The sequence below is a fragment of the Humulus lupulus genome, chromosome 1, assembly GCF_963169125.1.
Source record: "Humulus lupulus chromosome 1, drHumLupu1.1, whole genome shotgun sequence".
Lineage (NCBI taxonomy): Eukaryota > Viridiplantae > Streptophyta > Magnoliopsida > Rosales > Cannabaceae > Humulus > Humulus lupulus.
Window position 1 is genome coordinate 105,135,136 of NC_084793.1, and position 8,306 is coordinate 105,143,441.

The 8,306-nt window shown below is 33.7% G+C and overlaps 1 long non-coding RNA gene and 1 pseudogene across 1 annotated transcript; both read right to left on the reverse strand.

Annotated features, from left to right (window-relative positions):
- Nucleotides 1-263: 263 nt before the first annotated feature.
- On the reverse strand, nt 264-1,968 carry LOC133819241 (outer envelope protein 61-like; annotated as a pseudogene).
- Nucleotides 1,969-2,024: 56 nt separating this feature from the next.
- Nucleotides 2,025-4,556, reverse strand: LOC133815511 (uncharacterized). The gene is made up of 3 exons (XR_009884825.1): nt 4,010-4,556; nt 2,259-2,315; nt 2,025-2,148 (listed from the first exon to the last, which is right to left on the reverse strand). It is a non-coding gene; the product is annotated as an uncharacterized LOC133815511 (long non-coding RNA).
- Nucleotides 4,557-8,306: the final 3,750 nt, after the last annotated feature.

Below are 8,306 nucleotides of genomic sequence, written 5' to 3' on the forward strand. Positions count from 1 at the left end.
TTTCCAAGAATAAATGTCATTAATATCATAAACTATGAAATAGTCTTCAATGATATGCTTGAAATGGGCAATGGAAAATTCATAAAGAAAGGAGGAAAAAATGATATAGTTACCATTAAAATGAAAAAATGCCTATAACTTACAAAAAAGATAGGTCAGTAAGTAGTCCCAATTCCTTTGGTACCTCCCTTGACAGTTCATTTGCGCTTAACACCCTAGTAATTGCCAAAAAATAATGATCAAGTGGAGAGAAATATTTTTAAAGCACAGATCTTACTCTAGTGAACAACCCATATAAATTGGCCCAAGAGATAACAAAAAATCTAAAAAATCAATAATTTCTTGGAATCCAATGTTACTATTAGTGAGTAGAAAACTGATCCCACTTTTGTAAAGTTAGTCTTGAAAAAAAAATACTATAATGCAGCAATTGCTTGGTCATAAGATGCTCTCCTCTCGAGTCTGAAATGAAAATAATTCAATGCACATAGCAATTATGTTGGTAAAATATTTAAAAATAAAATAGTAACAAAAGGCTTCAGAAAATTATGAAAATGTCTCATAAAGTAAAAAAAGGCAAACCTGCCGCATTGCTGGATCTTTCATTTGGTTTCTCATCTGTTCTTCCAGATCACCAGTGGGGGCGGGGAAGCTCGATTGAGCTGGAAAACTTCTTGAATTTAAAGATATACCGTGTGAACTACTTTCGCCTCAAACATTAGTTTCATCTATAACAGAACTGGGTCCTGCTCTTAAACCACCATCTGAACTGGGTCCAGCCGCATTTAGAGCTATTGGCATTGGAAATGAGTTATTTCCCCTCAATTGTGATGCCATTTCGAACATCTTCTGAAGTTCCTCTGGTGGCATTTTATTCATCATATTAAATGCTTTTTTCTGCATGTCAGGTGTCAGATTTGGAGGAACTGGCCCAGGTTTGAAACTGTCATTAGTACCAAGGCCTCCCATAATACTTGGGTTATCCCCCTGAAATGAGGAAGCCAATTCAAACATTCTCTGAAGTTCCTCAGCTGACATTTTTCCAATCATGTTTGATGCAGACTTTACCATGTCAGTATTTACCTCTCCAAAATTACCAGCATTCAAAGCAGCAAGAGTTTCAGGATCAACATTTGCAATGAATTTCTGGAATGATCTATTAATGTAGACACACATGCACAAAAATAAATTACTTGGGTTGCAAAGCTGTTTTGAAAAAAAAATAGACTAGAAAAATTGCAACAAATGAACGATGAGAATGATACATTTTTTAAAAAGAACTAACATGCACGTGCAAAGTAATGTACTAACATCAACTGAAAATAAAATAAGTACAAAATTAACAAACCTCTTGGTGCACGTGCACCTCCCTCCTTCAGTAATCTTTCCTCAGCATCCCTGTTAAAACAATATATGCTAGTTAAAAAAAGAAAAAGAAGGAACAATTGATGTTAATCTGCTATAACAAAGTCCAAGAAGATCATTCACAAGAAATCACACCTCAAGACCTCTGCAATTGTTTCATCATTAAGAGAAACTTCATGAGCCTTGATAAGATCAGAGACAGCATCCTAACAACAAGAATGTCCCCCAATGGTTAGCAGGGCAATTGCATAAACATCCTTCAGAAGACATTTAAAAGAAACTCACTTGTAGTTTACCTAGTTCTTTATATGCTTGACCTCTCCGGTAAAGTGCTTTCACATTCTTCACATCATATCCCAATTCCTGTAACAATGTAAAACATTTCTAAGCTGATGAGCAAGTTAAAAAAGAAAAAGAGCATTAATGAATTGTTAATATCTGCATAGACCTTCTAAACATAAAAGCATTATTTTCTGAAACAATTTTTTTATTATAAGATAAGAACTGATAGATTGAAAATGAGAAAATACAAAAGCAATATTAGATAACAAACAGTCCTCTAGCTTTGGTGCTATTATTATAAATGTCTTGATTATTAATCATAGTTGACTGATATATAATATAATAGAAAGCAAAAGGAAGACAACTCAATACCTCAGAACCTTCTTTTATGCATTCATCAAACTGCTTTGTTTTCAAGTAACATGACATCAAGTTTAGTGAGCATGCCAACTGTAGTGCTTGACCTTTCGATGATGGAATGCCTTTTAGGTTCTTTTTTGCCTAAGATTTCAAAGATGAAAAGTACTAATCATACTCAAAAACCAAAAGTTCACACTGAAAGTAGAGAAAGTTCTCTTCAAGTAGGCCAAAGTAACAGTAAATATACTCACAAGACAGTACTTCTGCAAGGCATCATTGTACTTTCCCTGGCTATGAAGCTCATTTCCCTGCCAAATTATATGCAAAACAAGTGTGAATGAAGACAATGAAGATAGACTAGGGGAATCTATGAACACTTTATGAAATATATGTTCCACTATATAATCGAATGGTTGATCATTGATGTTCTAATTAGTCCTTAATCAACAAAAAATGATTAAATAAATCGAATTGCGAGTAAGAGTTTTTTAAAGACAGTATTTGATTTTTTTTCCCCTCTAGAAGCAGAAACATTGCAGATCAAGTAATATAGTTAAGATTTTCTAAGATTAAAAGCAATTATTTCTCTACTAGCAAGAACATTGCAGATCAAGTGATATAGTTAAGATTTCTAAAATTAACAACAGTTGTTTAAGAACATTACAGACCAAATGATCTAGTTAAGATTTTTTTTTTCAAGATTTTAGAGCTTAAAAATGAGAAGAAAAAAAAGTCTTTTGCTCTTTTTTTAGCACACCTTTTTCACCATCTTTTTCTTAATATAATGTCTCTCAAGCAAAGGTATAAATAAAGATAATATTTTAAGGGTCCTTTAAGGGTACAAAAAAAAATGAATAAGTGTGAGAAAAGAGCTCTTATCGCTCTGAATGTATAAAAGCATATTATGGATCACAATATAACATTTTAACTATAAAACATAACCATGCAAACTAATGAAAAGAAATCTGAACTCACGTTTCAAACTAAACTTGCACTATTTAAAGGAAAAGTATGATCACCTTCACAAGGATTCCAATAAGGTCCACTCTTTATGGTGTGCTTAGTTTGGAGTTTGGCCAAACTCTACATGAAGTGCATTCAAGCTCAGACAAGGTTTGAGCACATCTAGAATCAATCTCATTATACCTGCAAATTGCCCAAAAAAAAAGCATTAAACCACAAGCAAAGAAAAATGTAAATTGGTCCATTAGAAGCAAAAACATATATAAACAGAACGAGACATTCTTTTTAATACGGACAAAGTACTTTCTTTTTGTCACCCATATATATGATATATGTATAGAGTATAATATTTCACAAGAAGCTATAGCACCAACAACAAAGAATTAAGAAATGTTGGTAGTTGTTTCAACATAGAAATATGAGAAGAAATCTAATTTTTATACTATCAAACACGTCACTTCCTGCATCAAAATAAAAGAAAAACATAGGAGAAGTTAAGAAAAATGTAACATTTTAGCTTATATTCTACAATATCACATCTGAATTTTCTGATACAAAAACATCAACAAAACTCGTCCAATATACTTTCTAAAACAAAAACTACCAACAAAAACTATGAAACTATAAAACTAAAACACTTCACATATTATCAAATTTTAGAACAAAATTAATGACATTAATTAATATAGATATAAATTGACAAATATATATTAAATAGCATTATTTTATCTTTTTTTGTCACAAGTCTGCAAGTTCAACGGCGGTGAAAATTAAATGAGTGCAAACAGTTTTAGTTTTCCAAGTCCATTAAAATGGTATTGATAGCTATGTACTGATCACCAAAAGCATGCCCTCCAATGCATATTAGTTTGTTCCATCTAGAGAAACAAATAATAAAGAAAAATACAAACCAATCCTGATTGTATGATAAAAACATAATTGAAATGAGAATATTGCACATCACATATCATAGAAAAGGTGTGGAATACTTTTGCATCAGAGTAATTCCAATGACCATTTAAAAAAATTCGTATTGTACCAATTGGACTCCTTCCCATTTGTTTCAAGTTGTACTCATTCACATCCCCTTCATCTATCATATCACAATATCATTTAATTTCCATTAGCAAGGATTCCAAAAACTTTTTAAGCAAAGAAAATTATATTCATATTATTTTTGTAATCAAGTTGATCAACTACAACCCAATTAATAATATATTTGGACATGCTATTTTTCAAACATAGTAAATATATTAGGGTAGGTAGGAGAGAGAATTAATGGCCTATAGGGTAAAATACTATTGTTTTAAAAAAAAAATATTAACATACTTTAAAGTAGCTAGATATGGATGCAAGTATGTTCACAATGGACTTCGTAACTTTTCATTAAAATAAAACATCAAATACGATCCACTAACACTTTCTAATAATCATATCTATTAACACTTCCAGCATGTTGAGCACACTTTCTAATAATCATACCCATTCAATATAGTACATGTCAATAAAAAAACCCAACCTAATTTTTCTCAAGAAAGAAGAAAATACATTGAAGTTCCTAAAAACCAACACATAAGGGATCACCTCCAAAAATTCAAGATACCAAAGGACCTAGATGAGAGAGCCCAAGAAGCCAATGCATGCAGCCACTACAAGCAAAACAGTTTTTAATTATAACACTTAAAAACTTAAGTGACGTCGGCCACAAACGGCAGTGATATAAGAATGACTTTCAATTACGATCAAGACACAATATCTATATGGTTTGTCTTGATGGAGTTGGACTTTGACCAAGAAAAGTAAATTCTCTGGTCAGTTTTGTTACAAAACATTGCATTAAATACATAAGGGTCTACAAATTTGGCATAGTGAATTCTTTTAAAAAGTGTCATTTTCGATAGTTCCAACTATGTGAGTTTCTCAAAGTAATTTTCTCATTACTTTAGTACTAGACATGATAGATAAGAGACATGTTTACTCAATATATATATATAATGTCCTAAATGGAATACATATTGGGTACAATAATTAATTCATGTAGATGGAGACATCTTTAGCAAAAGATAGATTATGAACAAAAGTAAAGTTGGAACATAAGTTAAAAAACAAAAATAGAATTGATAAGTAAAAATATTTGAACCATATTATGTTCATGCATATGTCAAAAGAAACCTACATATATGAATTAAAGTTTGAAGACCTTGTACTGCAAAAAAATGATACTTAAATATGCTGTAAGAAATATGCATATATGAGTTCAAGATGAATATAAGGCAGAAAACATGGAGATAGCTTGCCATTTCATTCTCTCACTCCTATAATAAATAAATATATTATATACATATATGAGAACAGAGACTTTTATATTTATAAAAGTAAACATGCAATACATAGCATCTAAATAAAAAACCTACCCAAAAAAAGATTTATTTTAATGGAACACTAGCAGAAAGTCCCTAAATCCCAAAATCAAGATTGAAATTTATCAATTTGATTTCCTAAGATTCTCAAGAATAAAGTTAGTGAGCAACACATATCAACCACAGGGAACTCAAACCTTGTAAAAGAAATTGAAACAGATAACAAACCTATTTGCATTCAAATATAAAGTCAATAGACTGAAAGGGAATACATTCTATCTATACATAGATTGAAGAAAAATCAAAACCCAAATCATAATCATGTGAAAATGCAGCAAAAGAAATTTTAGTATATATATACGTAATCTAAAAATTGATATCATTATATATAAAAATGATCCAGTGTTTTGCAAGAATTAGAAATGGGAGCAAATCTTAAATAAAGTCTCTACTATAAACACGAGATTTGAGCCAAAAACAAAATGGAAAAGAGAAGAGGTGTACCTGAAATGGAATAAGGATAGAGCAAGGAAATATAAATAAGAGTATATTTATAAAATGGTGCTAGTTTATTGAACCAAGACCTAACGTACAAATCCATCCACTGCAGTCCAAAAGCTCAAACCTTGCTGCTGCAATTAACACCTCAAACCCACTAGAAAATTAATAGGTAAATTTATGAACATTTATAACATATACATGCCTATAAAGCATAATATTTGAAATAAAACATGAACTGTATCTTACAATAAATAAAATACCTTCTCTAGAGATGTTTTCCGTTCTTTGCAAGGTCAAATCAAGCCCTAAAGGAATTTTTCCAACCATAATCTGAATGCAATGAGATTTTGAAAATTAAAAAAGAAAACAATCAGTTAAGAAACCTACAAGAAAAAGAAGAAGAAAATAAAGAAATGATGAGAGAGAAGGAGAGAGGAGACAAGAAGATCTACAATATCAGAACTAGCATCACCAAAAATGTCGATGATGGGTGTGCTGCCATTGTCGAAAATCCAACTGAGGAGGCCCTATTCGGATGCCTTGGCTGCATTGTACTTTTCTTCACGCTTGGCTGATCCTGTGCCCAACGATAGAACTAGCATTCTCTTCCCATCCATCGCTGTGACACCGGCACCAGCACCAGCCTCATGCTCTGCGCCCACTACATCATCATCATTCTCGCCCTTCATCAATTCCCCCCAATGAGTGCTTTTTCTTTGTCATTTCTCTCAACAGGCGTAGAGAGGCATAGAGAGACGTAGACGGAGGAGAGAGGCGTAGAGAGGTGTAGAGAGGCGCAGACGGAGGAGAGAGGAGGCGAGAGGAGGAGAGAGGAGAAAGGCGGTGGGTGTGATGGGAGAAAATAGCAATTAGGTCATGTGTGAACAGGTTGAATAGTGGAAAGCAGGAAAGAGATCCCTGCTTAAAATTTTAATTAGGCGCGTATTTTTTAGTGAACCGCTTAAAATTTTAACACATACCATAATATTTTTTTAATAGTATTATATTCATGTGTTATGGAAATGGATATTTGGTGTAGTGACTCACCGTGTGGGCATGTCTCGAGGTCCCAAGAGTGGTGCTTAGGTTAAGACCCTTTCAATGTTGAATTTCATTAATAAAGGTTATAATTGGTTATGATTAGGTAACCGCTAAGGAATCAAAGGTCGATCGTTCGCAGGAGTCGTTCTTATTATATTTCTCGCTCGAACCAGAGGTAAGAAAACTGTACCCCATATGTGACATGCATGGTTGTTCATGAGGCATGTTGATTGTGTAAATGTGGACATGGATTGATTATTGAATGCTTAGCAAATTTTGCTCACTTGTGCATGGTATTGACTAATTAGTCAGATTTGGCAAAGGTGTCAGTATCAACTGTGAAGCTGGGACTTATTAGTCAAGTTCGGCAGTGGTACAGGGCACTGGTCACACAGTGCTGACTTATAAGTCAGGGCGGCCTTAGCGTGTTCAACTCAAGCCAATAAAGATTAGATCTAATCGACATCTGCATTAGATGATTCAGAAGAGCGTTAATGTCGAATCGACCTCAAGTTCGATGAAAACTAAAAGCGCTTGTGTGACTTACCCATCAGTCACTCATCTGTTAAGTTAGAGACTTACCCATTAGTATCTCATCTGTTTAAGGCTAGTGACTTACCCAGCAGTCACTCATCTATTTATGTTAGTGACTTGCTTGTCAGTCACTCAGTATGGTTTACTAGAACCTCAAGTGATATTCACTCATCTGTTTAAGAGCTATAAGCTTTGTGTGATTATAATGATAATCAGTTGATAATGTTTATATGCCATACTGTGTTTTCTTGCTGGGCCTTGGCTCATGGGTGTTATGTGGTGCAGGTAAGGGAAAGAAAAGCTCACCCAGCCTTGAGTGGAGAGCTTAGGTGGTGATGTGTACATATGCAGTCGCTTGACCACCACGGCCAAGGAGTTCTCAGAGGAACTAGGGGGTTTACTCTATTTTTGCCGCTTAAGTCGGCGGGTTTGTAATTTTGAAACAGTAATGACCTTTTTGAGTTGTAAATGATTTTATGGGCCCGTGAATAATTTTATGTACTTAATAAAATATATCCTTTCCTTTTTATTGGTTTTCCACCTTAGCCTGTTAATAACACCTAGAGCACGTTTTTAACCAAAGGACTCAAGTAGCGGGTCAAATTTCCGGTTCACCGTAACTGTTCTGGGGTAACCAGGGCGTTACAATGTTTAACTGCTATCCAATGTTCCAGTCCTGGGTTTGACCGATACCTGCTCACTACTCCCACTGCATAACAAATATCTGGTCTAGTACACAACATAGCATACATCAGACTTCCAACTGCATATGCGTAAGGAACTTTTCTCATTGCATCTTCCTCTTCAAGAGTCTGGAGATACTGCTTCTTTGAAAGATGAATTTCATGGCAGGACGGTAGACGTCCTTTCTTGGAATTTGTCATTGAGAAACGTTCAAGC